This window comes from Rhyacophila brunnea, unplaced genomic scaffold (genome assembly GCF_057557595.1).
Source record: "Rhyacophila brunnea isolate RB1 unplaced genomic scaffold, BYU_Rbru_1.0 scaffold_14, whole genome shotgun sequence".
Lineage (NCBI taxonomy): Eukaryota > Metazoa > Arthropoda > Insecta > Trichoptera > Rhyacophilidae > Rhyacophila > Rhyacophila brunnea.
The window spans coordinates 20,262,658-20,277,582 of NW_028232796.1; positions in this window are offsets into that span (position 1 = coordinate 20,262,658).

Here is a 14,925-nt window from a genome sequence, read left to right on the forward strand (position 1 = left end):
TTTTATTCCCTACTTCAATTATAGTTTGTCAATTTATGGCTACGGCCGTATATTGTAGCTTTACCACTGGGGAATGATGAAAGAAATGGCGTATTTCAAAAAAACACTACCTTATTCTTAGGTCAATAATTATTATAAAGCAATCATTATTCATAAGATATTTATCACACTTGAATGGTCAAAGACATAGCTTATAATAAGTATCTTTAGAATCATCTTCAAATGTGTTAATTTTGCCGATTTTTTGAATAATAAAATGCCTAATTTTTGTCAAATTTGGGATCACAGAGATTATCAATATAATTTTTTATCGTAAATATTTTACTAAAATTATCTCGTCATAAATTACACTACACATTCATGTACCGAAATATGACTATATTCTAAAACATTAGAGCGAGAGGTTTAAAAGAATACTATTTTATGTAACAAAAATACTTTATACAGTCATCAAATGTTTAAAATAAATATAAAGGATAATAAGGCTTCAAAATTATATAAATAGATTATCTACAACGTTTAAGGAGTGTCCAGGATCATGGTTTGAAAATACAATAAAAACTCAATTTTGACCTACGACGAGCATGTGGGCCGTTAAGTAAATGTTTTCCAAACCATTAACAGTTATTATAATCAACCAAGATGATGACTGTAGCCTATATATTTATGAAAAATAGTTTAATAATCTCTCCAGTGTCAGGCATACTATACCAATCCGAATTTAAGAAAAAATCGAAAAATTAAAAATTGAGAATAATTATTTTTCTATTTAGAGTTTTAGAGTTATAGTAAATTCTAGTAGTGACTGTCGGTGACTAGTCGGTGACTGGTCGATGACTGTTTGGTGACTGGTGGGTGACTGGTCGGTGACTTGTCAGTGACTGGTCAGTGACTGGTGGGTGACTGGTCATCCACCAGTCATTAAGGGCATAGGTCGAAAGTTTTCAAATTTAGACAAACTTTTGACTACATACTTAGTCGCTATTGGTTTTAAATGTTCAGGAAAGTTTTAATTAAAAGTAGGAAAAGTCTATTCTTAGTAGCGAGAATATTCATCACTATTTTATTTAAATATCAAAAATTTTATTTTTTATTCACAAAAATTAACTCGCAGAGGCACTATATTTATTTAAGAAAAGTGTTCTAATAATCTCCCCAGTGTCAGGCACACTATACGAATTGCCGATGACGACTTGTTCACAGTCCGAATTTAAGAAAAAGTCGAAAAATTAAAAGTCGTGAATAATTATTTTTATTCCCAAGTGCGAAACCTAGAAACTGCGTTCTAGAAATTGAAATAAATACGGGCCGCTACTGAGCTTTCATTTCCGGCCAATCATTCGGTATTGCAATCCCTATATTATGAAACTAGTTTAATTTAGGATTTGAGAAAATTACGAATATCCACCACGAATTCTGACACAATTTTCGAATACGTATTTTTACATAATCTTTGGGGGCAGCTGTCATAAAACCTAATTTTCTATATTAACTATACTTGGACAAAATATGTACCTAGAGCTCTACACTAAAAGAGATTTTTGAGATATTTAAAAATATAATATCTACATAATAGCAATAAATTAATACACACAACTTTGTATTTTTACTTTTTTAATGTTAATACAATTATTATAAGTAAATTGCCACATTTCAAAATGCATTTAGATAATTATCGAATTATATTTTAGGTAGGTTCTTCATAAATATAATGTAGTTAAAAGATAAGTTGGTTCGCTATAAGAATATTTTTATAAAGTCAGAAACTCATTTCATTGCAACGTGTTTTTATTACAACATGAACTGAAAACCTTTACTTCAAGAATTTCAAAGTGATATCCTCTCTTATGTTACGGAATGTGGAAGCATTTTAAGCGAACAATCTCGCTTGAGTGAATTTAAAATCTCATCTTGTTTTGCCGTGCACATTTTCAAATAACCTCCTACTAAAGGCAGGTAAAGGAAAACTTAGTTGCTTAAAACCTTATAGCGGAGCGAACATATTCTCCCTCTGCCTTGAAAATTAAATAATATTACATCGGCTTGTCTATTCTATGCCAACAGCGAGTTGTGATGCAATTTGTTCTGAAAGTTACAGGATTTAGTCATATCCACGATATCGTTCGGGAAGTATTTATTAAGTTAAGTTCACTTAACATAGTATATTCATTTAGAGAAACTAAAATATTAGTATAATGGAATGCAGTTTGCTGTAGGTACATTTTATATCCATTAAATTTAAAAGAATATTATGTTTACATTTTCACGAGAACAGAATCTTTTTAAATAATCTCCACTTCACGGAGCGGAAACATTAATAGTAATCGTACCTTTACGTTGTATTTTTTCACAATATCTTTAGAAATAATACTTATTATCTAAAATAATAACTATCCCACGATGGCCAAGCGGCTTATCATGTCATGGATTCCAGGTTAGAATCCTGGGTCTAGCAATTACACATGTTGTTATATTAATAATATCGACCGAGGGTATTTTAATAGAATATGAATTTAAATTATAATTGATTTAAGTTTTGTACTATTTCATTTGAGTCGTTTTTTGCACCCCAGGTTTTGTCTTTCGACATCTTTAGGCACTATGCGCACTCACCAATGGTAGATGCACACTAACAACGAATACAGTTAATTTTAAGAATAAAATAAGTAAAAACTTTATCATCCACCACAATTAAAATATAATAAACAAATTATAAATAATATTAATACTATCGACCGAGAGTAGTAGATTGAATTCGAATTTAAATTCTTATGGGTCTTTATGTTTTGGTCTATTCCATTTGAGTCGTTTTTTTGCGATTCGGGTTTTGCCTTTCGGCATCGTCAGGCACTGTGTGCACTCACTAAAACAGTACAGGTAAATACAGAGCCAGGTAGGGCGACAGCGTAGGTTAATTATATTATAACCATTATTGACAAAGATAATAATATATAAGAATATGGCAGAAGAAGTAAGATAGAATATTCTCGTGCCGTCTCCTCTATGGAGGTTGGTAATCACTAAAGTGTGATCCATTTTCTATTTTATTGACCGGTATAATAAAGCTATGTTGTTAAGAATCCTTGGATTCTACCGTCATGATATTCGTCCTCTATCCGGACCACAAATTCCTGGAGTTTTCCGCTACAATACCATCTACCCACAACTGTTTTGCTGGACCAAAAGCAATCCTCATCAATGGCACTCAATTTCACCTGGTCAACAATTACGTCTATTGTTATATAAAGAAATTTTGTAATGGTTATATCACAAATTACAAAATATAATAATTACAAGATAAAAAGAACTTTTTATATACCACATTTTTCAATTTTCTGTTGAATCATATAAACTTGACAATTCTATGTATTAATAAAAACTTTTTATTGTACTTGATAGAAATACTGAATAAATAGAGAATACTGAAATGTCATTTTGACTTTTCATGTTGATTGACATAGTAACGCACGTATATATTAATAATTTAGTTGCTAGGAAACCCTTAGCAACCAACAATAATAACTTTCCATACAAAACACAATTAACTGAAAATGAATTCAATTCTGCTTAAAAATGGCTATTAAAAGAATGCATTGTCGTCGTGTTCTGATATATTCTAAATGTCTCAAATGTGTAGCTACACTATTCGGGAAGTTAGTTAAAAATCTTCAATCGTCCAATAATAATTTCATCACAATATCCGAAAGCTCCATTAAGTCCCACCCTAAATATTTTTGGACGTTCGTCAAAAACAAGCGAAAATTTCATGCAATTCCCAAAAACATCCATTACAACGGCGTCACTGCTTCAGATGACATTGAAGTCACCAAATTATTTTCTACATATTTCTTGACAACTTTCAATTCTGATCCCAATCTAGATCCATGCCTATCCGGCATCAACTCAAATAACAACATCGCCGCGACGTCAAATATAATCATCACCAAAAACATCGTCCTGAAATACCTTAAAACCATTGATGTAAGCAAAGGCACAGGAAGCGATAATATCCCCCCAGTTTACCTAATAAACTGCGCAAATGAGCTTGCATTCCCCTTATCCATAATCTTCAAAAAATCTCTCCAAGACGGCACATTTCCGCGCAAGTGGAAAGAAGCGTTTGTGATCCCAATTTTCAAAAACGGTTCTACTTCGAGAGCAGAAAACTACAGACCAATCTCGATACTATCAGTACTCAGTAAACTTTTCGAACGTATAGTATAACGATCAACTTTACCCTGCTATGTAAAAACATTAGCGAAAAACAACACGGTTTCATGCAACGTAGGTCGGTAGTAGCAAATCTTGCAATATTCTCTAGTTATCTTCTTAATTCCATGGATAAAAAATTGCAAGTAGATATCATCTATACCGATTTTCTAAGGCCTTTGAAGTTAATCATACCATCCTAACTAGAAACTAGATCTACTTGGTATTCACGGAGATCTACTCCGCTGGCTTACTTCATACATTCACAACCGATGCCAAGCAGTAGTTATTGGTGGACACCGCTCAAACTTTATCTCTATTCCCTCAGGCGTTCCCCAGGTTTCTCACTGGGGCCACTTTTATTCAACTGATATATCAATGACATCGGCAAGTGTTTTCAACACGCAAACTATATTTTATATGCAGACGATATAAAGCTATACACGGAGGTGAATAGCCTTGCTGACTGCCATAGACTGCAAGAAGACATAGAACGCCTAACATCATACTGTGACCAGAATCTCCTTACTCTAAATCATGAGTGGCCAACCCGTGCCAGGCCCGCTGGGTGTCAACTTGTGGCCCGTGGAGCAGTGAGAAAATAAAAATAATATCAAATGCTACCGCTAGATGTACTAATTTCGCAAATTGAGATTCGATATTGGCTCAAGATTTTAAAAAGCACCATGTGCTTTTTGCTGCATTTGTTACGCCATTCTCTGTAGACGTGAATTTATTACCAGGAAATTTACAAATGGAACATTGTGAACTGTGTTGCGATGAACAGTTAAAGAAGAAATTCCATCAGGTTGGTTTGGAAGAGTTTTTAGAGTTATTTCAAAACATATTTGGACAAGGAGAAATATCCTGCATTTTACAAACATGCTCTAATGATGATTTCGCTATTTGAACAGCTTTTTAGTCGGATGAAGCATATCAAATCCCGAGTGAAAACACGAATCACTGATGTGCATTTGGAAAACTGTTTGCGTGTAGGAACAACCTCATTCGATATCGATATTGATGCACTTAGTTCTGCCACACAAAATCAAACTTCTCACCTAAATTTATTATTTTTCTATAATTTTGTTTATTTTTTATTATTTAAAAAAAGTCTAATCTAATAAATATGTTTGATTCTGATTTTTGTTTTATTTTATTAATATATATAATATATTTCTTTTTTGTTTTGTATAAAAAAATCGGTTTTGCGGCCCGGTAGGAAATCTCATTTTTAGAATCTGGCCCGGCTGCTGAAAAGGTTGGCTACCCATGCTCTAAATGCTTCCAAGTGTCAATCTATTTATTTTACAAGAAACCGTACACCAATAAAATTTCAGTATGAAATTAACTCCGCGCCAATCCCATTCACTCCGGTAGTCAGAGACCTGGGCGTCCTATTGGATATAAAACTAAACTTTAATGCTAATATTGATCACATTGCACAAAAATCCTCAAAAGCATTAGGTTTTGTTTTGCGTACAGGTAAGCCATTCACCAACACACACGTCGTAAAACTACTTTATTTCTTCTACGTACGCAGCATCTTAGAGTTCGCTTCTACTATTTGGTCACCCACCCATACATCACAAAAAATCAGACTTGAAATAGTAAAAAAACGATTCATCAAGTACCTAAGATATCACAAATCATCACCTCCAACCCAAGTAACACAACATAATTCCACCAGCACACATAACTACAAGATCAACTCCCTGGAATACAATTAATAAATAATAGACATATTTAACTCGAAGACCAATAATTCAAATACAAATTCAAATTTCTTTATTTTACATATAATGAACAAAACAAATTATAAATTCAAAGCGTTCACAATATGACATAAAATAAGTGTTAACATTTTCTTAAAATAAAAATACAGAGAAATGTGAGTTAATAATACACTAATTAATAAAATAAGAAATAAATATAATATAAATAACGATATGTCCGTAGAAGAAAGAGGAAATCGATCGTAGCTCGACTCCCTTTCCCGAATATAATAATTTAAACGCTCGACCTTCATTGGCTACAGAATATGATAATACAAGTTCTGATTGGTCAAGCCTGCATCAGGCTGGCCAACCGTTAATAAATTCAGTTGCCAGATTATAAAATATAAATTAAATATTCCATAATACATGAACCATTGACTTCATGTAAGGCATATCGTGACACTATCTTGGACAACGAATATCAATTTTAGTGATGGTGGTATGTACGACGAGATTGCTCACAGAATCAAACTGGCATGGAGTGCATCTGGGTGTTCTAAGCGTAAAGTGATCAACCAATGTATAAATTTATGAAACATGGACTCTTAATGTAAGAGAAATTCAAAAATGACGAGTAGCGCAACGTGGCATGTAAAGTTGCATGTTGGGCACAACGCATAAAGATCACAAAAAAACCAATGGATAAAACAGCAGACAAGAACGCGATGTGATAGAGGTCGCTAAACAGATGAAGTGGCAATGGGCTGGAATGTCGCTCGACGAGTCCACTCGACAAGTGCCGCCATACAGTAGTACCCAAGGGCCACTAAACTCCTACAGGGACGCCCTAAAACCTGTTGGAAGGATGAAATGTACGTGGCAGCGAAGAGTCGAGGGAGCTAGGGAAGGCCGTGGATCGACCCAGGCTAATGATTATGACGATGATCTAACCATCCCACCCAAAACTAAATAAATTGGGTTTTATTACAGGATGCTTCGTACATTCGTGGGGTTATTGCAAAAAGTTGTTAAGTCTGGATATCATATTATCGAATAATTGCAATTTGAAGTTTGACATGCCCCCTAAAATTAGACATAATATAATTGTAATTTCTTTGTGTGTATTTTATATATATCGGATAACCTTAATTTTTCTGGCATATATAGGTATTATACGCATGTATAGAACTAAATGGATATCTGCGTTGCGTATGAGCTTTATCGTTTTAACGAATACCATTCAGCTGAGCTGAGCTCTAAGCTCTGAGGCTGAGCGGTAACGGTGTGGCTAATACTGTCATGGGTTTTGAATTCGAATTCCGGTCCTAGCAAAACTAAGTGAATAACATCTATTTCTCGGAAAAATCTGTTACAAAACTCTTCGTGAGGATGCCAAGACCTATATCGGATTGTAGAGTCAATAAAAAAAATGAATACCATTCAGGATTACTCTAACTGGAATTTTATGTATTTGATGTGATCGAATAATCATATATGTTTTTCTTCACAACTAGTCGGTCATTTTAAATGTCAAATTTAATTTATTATTTACAAAATAAAAACGACGAGACAAATAATATAATAATTACAAGATAAAAAGAACTCTTTATATACAAACGTTTTTAAATTTTCTATTGAATTCTATAAACTTGACTTGACTAGCTTAAACGATCAAAAAAAATGTATTTGATAGAAATAATACTGAAATGTCATTTTGACACTCATATTCATTTCCATAGTAACGCACGTATATAATATTAATTTAGTTGTTAGGACACTAGCAACCAATAATAGTGGATTGGATTACGGATTTTTTTCCGAAATAACTTTTTATACAAAACAGAATTAACTGAAAATGAATTTAATTATACTTAAAAATGGCTAAAAGTATTTAAAAAATGCATTGGCATCGTGTTCTGATATATTCTAAAAGTTTCAAATGTCTACAGCTAGTCGGGAAGTTAGTTAAAAATCGATTGCAAGATTTGTACCGGACAAACATCCACCGGACAAATAAGATTACGACCTAATAAAAACGTTGTGATAATGAATTCTCATAATTTTGAAACGTACAATATGCCTTCTCGGAAAATCTAATATTAAATTATCACGACGGTTTCAGTAGCGATGCATATATCAAAATATCGCTGGGAATAATAAATTATTGTTTGCTCGGAAAATTATTATCGGAAATAATTTTCCCCTTCCACATTTGGAAAAGTGGAAACTCCCACGGGAGTACGCACCATTGGGTGCCGCCCACAGCCCGATCATCGTGTGACCTCAAACAATTTTCTTTTTTTTTCAAGAGAAACTAAGTATGATATTTGATGTTTATTTTTTCCTAATACTAATCTTGTAGGTAAGATTTGTTTTTAGTATCAAACAAGCTTTTTTGAAAAGGCTTTGACTAACTTTCTTCGTTTATCATTATTTATACTTTTTATGTAGTAAGATTAATATATTTAATATTTTCCCGATTACGTCTCGTAGATTTATAATATAAATATATATATTTTTTAAAGCATTTTTTTTACTTCTTCGTGGGTTCATTTACAATCCGTATATACTGGCAAATATTAATTTTCATGTTCCCACCAAAGAATATCACTCGTAACTCTACGGTCTTCAAGATACCTCGTCGCAGGACAGATGCTATGTTTCATGATGCTGTGCATCGTACGATTAACTTATTTGATGGCACCATAAATGTTGATTTATTTTTTATTAACTATGTAATGTTTGTGGACGTGTTAAATAGGTTAAATTTATATTTGTATATATTATCATGTTTCTTTAATATTTACATAAACACATGCTGTATTTTCTACTTTCTTGTTATATTAGTTTTTGTTTGTAATTCAGATATTTTTATAATTTTGTATTTATTATGTATTATGGCGCATTGGCTAATCGCTGTAATGCCGCAATACTCTTTTTCTAAATAAGTAAATAAATAACATAAATAAATAAATAAGTAAATATAAAATATAAGTAGGTACAACTAAAAACGATGAATTTCATATAGGACCTATATTATATGGATATCAACTTATTTATTTTCGTTAGCCAACGTATATAATAAAACTCTAATTAGTGAAATTTTTGTACTATTTAATATATTTACATCATCATCAGCCTGAATCTATCCACTGCTGGATGAAAGCCTCTCCAAGCTGAGTCCACTTATCTCGGTCCCGTGCTTTGAGTTGCCACGTACTTCCGCAGAACTTTATCATTTCATCGATCCAGCGGCCTCTAGGTCTACTTTGCAGACGTTTTGTACCTCTTGGACACCACTGGATGACTAAAATTGTCCTTTGTTCTTCGAGCTATGTGTCCAGCCCATTTTCATTTGAGGTTTTTAGCAAACATTACATCGCAAAATCTTGTCTGTTCCCTTATCCACGCATTCCTCTTTCTCTCCATATATATATTATTTGTATATGATATCAGGCAGTCAGTATCTTAATGCTCAACGTATAAGCTCTGTCTATATTAAATTCTATAAAAATATTAGTACATACAAATCTTTTATAAATTATGAAATACTTACACTTAATTACACTCTTAAGTTACATAATATGTTTTTTTTTATTTCTATAAGGTAAAATAATAAAAATCATGTAGTTAAAAAATGACTTATCTCTGTTTTTATTTTACATTGTATGGCGTATGAATATTACTCGTATAAATTAATGGTTGTTCGGACTATGTAGGTTCTCGATTTTTATAGATATTGCGTTATCTTTACTTTGACATCATCATGACTTTAGACTTTGATTAATTCTTTTTATTTAATCTAACGATTTAAATTCTAATTATTTTTGGCAAATTGTGTATACTGAATTTTTAATTTGACTGTTTCATCTTATAATCAGAATCGTTATTATATTAACTATTGAATTTTCTAGAATATGTCAAAGAATATTTTTTTAAACAATTCCCTGTAAAACTCTTTTGTTACCAATTGAAGATGTCGGAAAGATAAAACCGGACTAGATGTAGGTAATAAAAAAAATGTAAAAATAGTACAAAACAAAATATTTGTTGGTCGTTAAAACTTACTGTGCTTTCTGACTACGAAATATCATAAAAATAGTTATACGAGTTATGCACATTACTGTAATCATTTATTCCAGTGAATGGTTTCAAATTTAATAAACTTGACAACGGCTTTTGGTTCCCATTGTCTATTTTACCACGTTTTTCTTAGCTCGTATTCTTGTTTTTCCGGTGGTTGTTTGTCCGGTACAAATCTTGCAATCAATTTTTAACTAACTTCCCGACTATTTAGACATTTGAAACGTTTAGAAAATATCAAAACACGATGCCAATGCATTCTTTTAATACTTTTAGCCATCTCTAAGTAGAATTGAATTCATTTTCAATTAATTCTGTTTTGTATGAAAAGGTTATTTCGGAGGAAATCCGTAATCCAATCCACTATTATTGGTTGCTAAGGGGTGGTCCTAGCAACTAAATTATTAATATACACGTGCGTTACTATAGAAATCAAAATGGCATTTCAGTATTCTATATTTGTTTGTTTGTTGCAAAATAGCAAAACAATGATTTATTGACAATTGCCTTATTTATACTAAATTATTAATACATATAATTGTCAAGTTTATATGATTCAACAGAAAATGTAAAAACGTGGTAAGTATATCAAAAGTTCTTTTTATCTCGTAATTATTTTATATAACTATTGATTCACGGTTATTTTGTTATATTTAATTCACTTAATATAGTGTATATAGGATGGTTATGTTCCTTATAAATATAGAAAATGAATAATTTTGAGTATTTTAGGGAGCAAAATCTAAGCAATATGAATAATGTGTAGTAAATATGATATATATTTCATACTAATGCCCCATTTTATTTTCTTGCTATAAATTTTCTATAAAGTCCATGAATACATAACATGAATTTGTTTACCATGGAAGATTCGTTTTAAAATTGAGTATAAAATATTATTTTGCTAAATGATTTATTCGTGGTAATATCATTATTTTATTCATTCATAAACGCACATGTGCATTTATTTTAATTCAAATTATAAATTTTTCATTAGAGTTTTCAATTGGGTCGTAATTTTTTATAAATTGCCAAATTTCATTTTGGAATCTTTATTTAACGTAATATAGACTCCATATTCCTCATTTCTCCTAGGTTTCTCCTGCAAAACAGAGTCTTCATACATATTGCATAAATCAATATTATCAAAATGTTACCAGTTAGTGAATTCAATATTTTTATCACGAGATGGATATAACGCTCTTAATATCTACGTTATTTTCATATATTGTTTTATATTCCTACAAGATAACCCTGTAGCCGAGAAAAGGATACACAATACGAATAGAAGGAGAAAGAGCGCAGTACATTAGAAGCTTCGCGAATGTAGGCCAAACCTCCCACGGATCTCATCTCCACACAAGTAGGTTTGTACGTATTCCGAAGTAGGTATTCGAAGAAAGCTTTAACCAATAAAATACCAGACTTTCAACCAAGAAACACACCCACATTTCTACTCAATAAACAAATGCCATATAGGTATTATTATATAAATTGAAACAAGTCGTTAACCAAAATATGAAACGATAATGTTAACCCACAAAATACACTCGCATACCGTGTGTATGTGATTAATTCAAAATACAATTTAACATAGTTTAACTCATTCTGTGCTAACACCGTGACTGGCGCGTTTGGAGTACTAGGCTATTATAGATATAATGTGGTAATTAAAAGGTCAGCAGTGATTGTGTTATTAATATTATCGATCAATACCGTTTTTATACTTTGAAAGAAATTGACAAATTACCCCATACATGTTTTGCAATCATAAAGAAAGAAAAATGATTCAAGATGTTTTGTTGTTTTTTTTTTATATCTTAATATATTTTCAATTCACTTTCCAATTTTCGATTTTTCTTTACATTCTGATGACATGTTGATATTGGCTATTTACTAACTTGTTAAATTAAAGTATTCAGAGTGTGGCCAATTAGAATAATTACATTTATTTTACAATTATGTTTGGTTATGTTCAAACTGCTCATCGTTTTTGATAGGCTGTGGGTACATAATAAATATTTTTGTTAATATTAACATAATATTTTTGAAATAAATATCACTTATTTTAGTATTAACGATAATATTACAATGACGAGGGGTAGGGGTAGTCTATTAAGATTTGACATATTTTTTTTCATTGAACTAATTGTACAATTTGCAGATGGTGCTGGTTGATTTCTAAAATTTAATTAAATTCTACCTAACCAAGCCATAATAGTTTATGTATGCTATGAGTGATCCGACAAAAATAGTGCACAATTTTCCAGTCATACTTATTTGTTTTCAATATTAATACTATCGACCTGATGTACTTGATGGCAATATAATTTATTTGTTTTCGTTGAATTAATAATATATTATCACAGATGGTGTTGGTTAATCATTTTTAAATTCATTAAGCCTAAACCAAACAAAATCGATAAAAAATATTCTTATATCAATAAAATATCTAAAGTGACGTATGGTTTAATGACATACTTTTAGATATTAACTATAACTTGGATTAGGCAAGGTTTAATTGAATTTTAAAAACTAACAAACACTATCTACACACGCGTAGTCTTAGTTCAATGAAAACAAATACATTTGACTGACAAACTTTAGTATGCAATTTTTATGTCAGATCTTAACAGCCTAACTCCACCCTTCGCCACTACAATATTATAATATAAGTATTATTTTATTTTATATAAGGTAATTATTTTAATTAAGTTAGCTACTAATTATAATATTGCATTTTTCTAATAATTGACAGTATTTTTACTATGTTTAAATTATTGTATAATAGTATCAATATTTAACTGAGTGCCATAAAAGCTTATTTATGATAATTCATTTAATTTGTATAAGTATAGGTCAGTAATGTATGAATTCTTTAATATTTTTTATTAAGTTTCAGTGTGTTTTTTCAAATAGGTACCTGTAACATATATTATCGACGGCAATGAATGCAATAAAGAGAATTTTAAGACTATTAGGCCATTAAGTAAAAATAATTCTTACACTTTTTACTATTTTAGTAATCAATATTACAATTATTATTATTAGTGACGTATTATTTATCAGATACGTAAAATAAATAAATCTTTTAAAACATTTTTATGCTTTTATCAACCACATAATATGAGAAAATATAAAGTTTATTGAGAGTGGTATTCAAGTATAGATACATAGTTTCACTGAACAGTTATAATACCACCCCAGCTCATTTTTACAACCTCAACGTCGAACGGATGATTAGAGCTCGCAATTATTGCGGTTACTGAATATCAGGATTGGTTTAACGTCATTTTTGATTTTGTTTTTCACATTTATTTTAAAAAAAAATGAAATTAAATATTCGGTACAGTTTATGAGGAATACAGCGGCAAACACATTTTGAAAATAGCCGATATACTGGATTATTTGTTAGGTTAAACTAACCAAACCTAACCTAACCTAACCTAAACTAACCCAAACCAACAAATAATCCAGTATATCGGGTATTTTCAAAATGTGTTTTCCGCTGTATTCCTCATAACCGAACAGTACCAAATATTCTTATACTAGAATATGATAGTTTGTTAACAATGAAATCCACCCCTCTTTTGTTCTAATAAAATCATGATATATTTGCAATTTCAATAATATCCGTCTGCTAATATTAATACATTATTTATCAAATATTTATCTAGTATATGCATACGTAATTCTACATACTTCAGAAACATGGATATTAAAAATATATATTGGTACCGAGCGGAACTCGAAAACACATTCATCAAATTTCGGCAAATGTACTTTACCAATTATGCCACCTGCACCATAGTCAGTCACGCCAAAATTAACTGATAACTATGTGTCTGAAGAGTAAAATTTAACTATTATTGGCGATCATCTTTATTTTTCTTATTTAAACATTATACTTTTAAAATATCTCTTTTGCAATACGTACTCGAATAAACAACATCTATTTTTTAAATGTGTATGAAATAAATTAACAATACCTTGTTGCTTTTAAATGTTTTTAAGAATTCTTTTACGCGCAGTAAACATGAATATAATCTATTCTATCACAATTCTTCGCTATCGATTATCCATAAAACCACGATTAAAGCCTACCCTGAAACCTTATACACATCCCCTATTCCATACCAACCACCGTTCATTCGGTCGCCGGCCAAACAAATTGACGCTATGGGGCTGTTTCACTTTATGACAATTAGGTTGCAAGCTCTACGCCAGATCGTAGCGGTTCTACAATGTTGAACGTATGCGTAGAGCTTCTACGTAATCCACTTTGTATTAGTGCTACGCTATTGCAGCCAGCCATCAAGGTTATATGACCGTGCTTGTAATCGCAGGTTGTTTTTGTTACGCCTGATTTTTGACGTGTACGGCGTGCCGGTTTTATTATAGTTTTAATGGCGATTGCCAGGCAACCTCTACAACGCTATATAAATTCAATTTATATCACATATATGCTTTAAAAGAAACAAGCAATATATAGAACATAATAGCTGTATACTTTCTATAAAACTTACATTGTAGAAACGTGACTTATTAACTTAAATTTTAGATAAATTACCTTTTTAATTATAAAACTTACCATAATAACACATATTAAATTTACGCGTTGTATTGTAATCCCCATGTTGCTTGACATAATATTCAAGTGGAATAACTTTGATAGACAGGCAACGTCTCAAGTATGAAAGACACCTAACAATCAACAATACTCTTTCTTAATAGACCGGACGGATACATAAGGATAGGGGTACTAAGACTGACGTAGCTAGATGATATTATAAAAGAGAAATTTCATTAACAACTACCAACCTTAGATTTATGGCCCCATGTCGAACTGGATCATAATATTTTGCATTCGCTTGTCATGAGATAAATTTTAATGATTAATCATCATCATCATCAG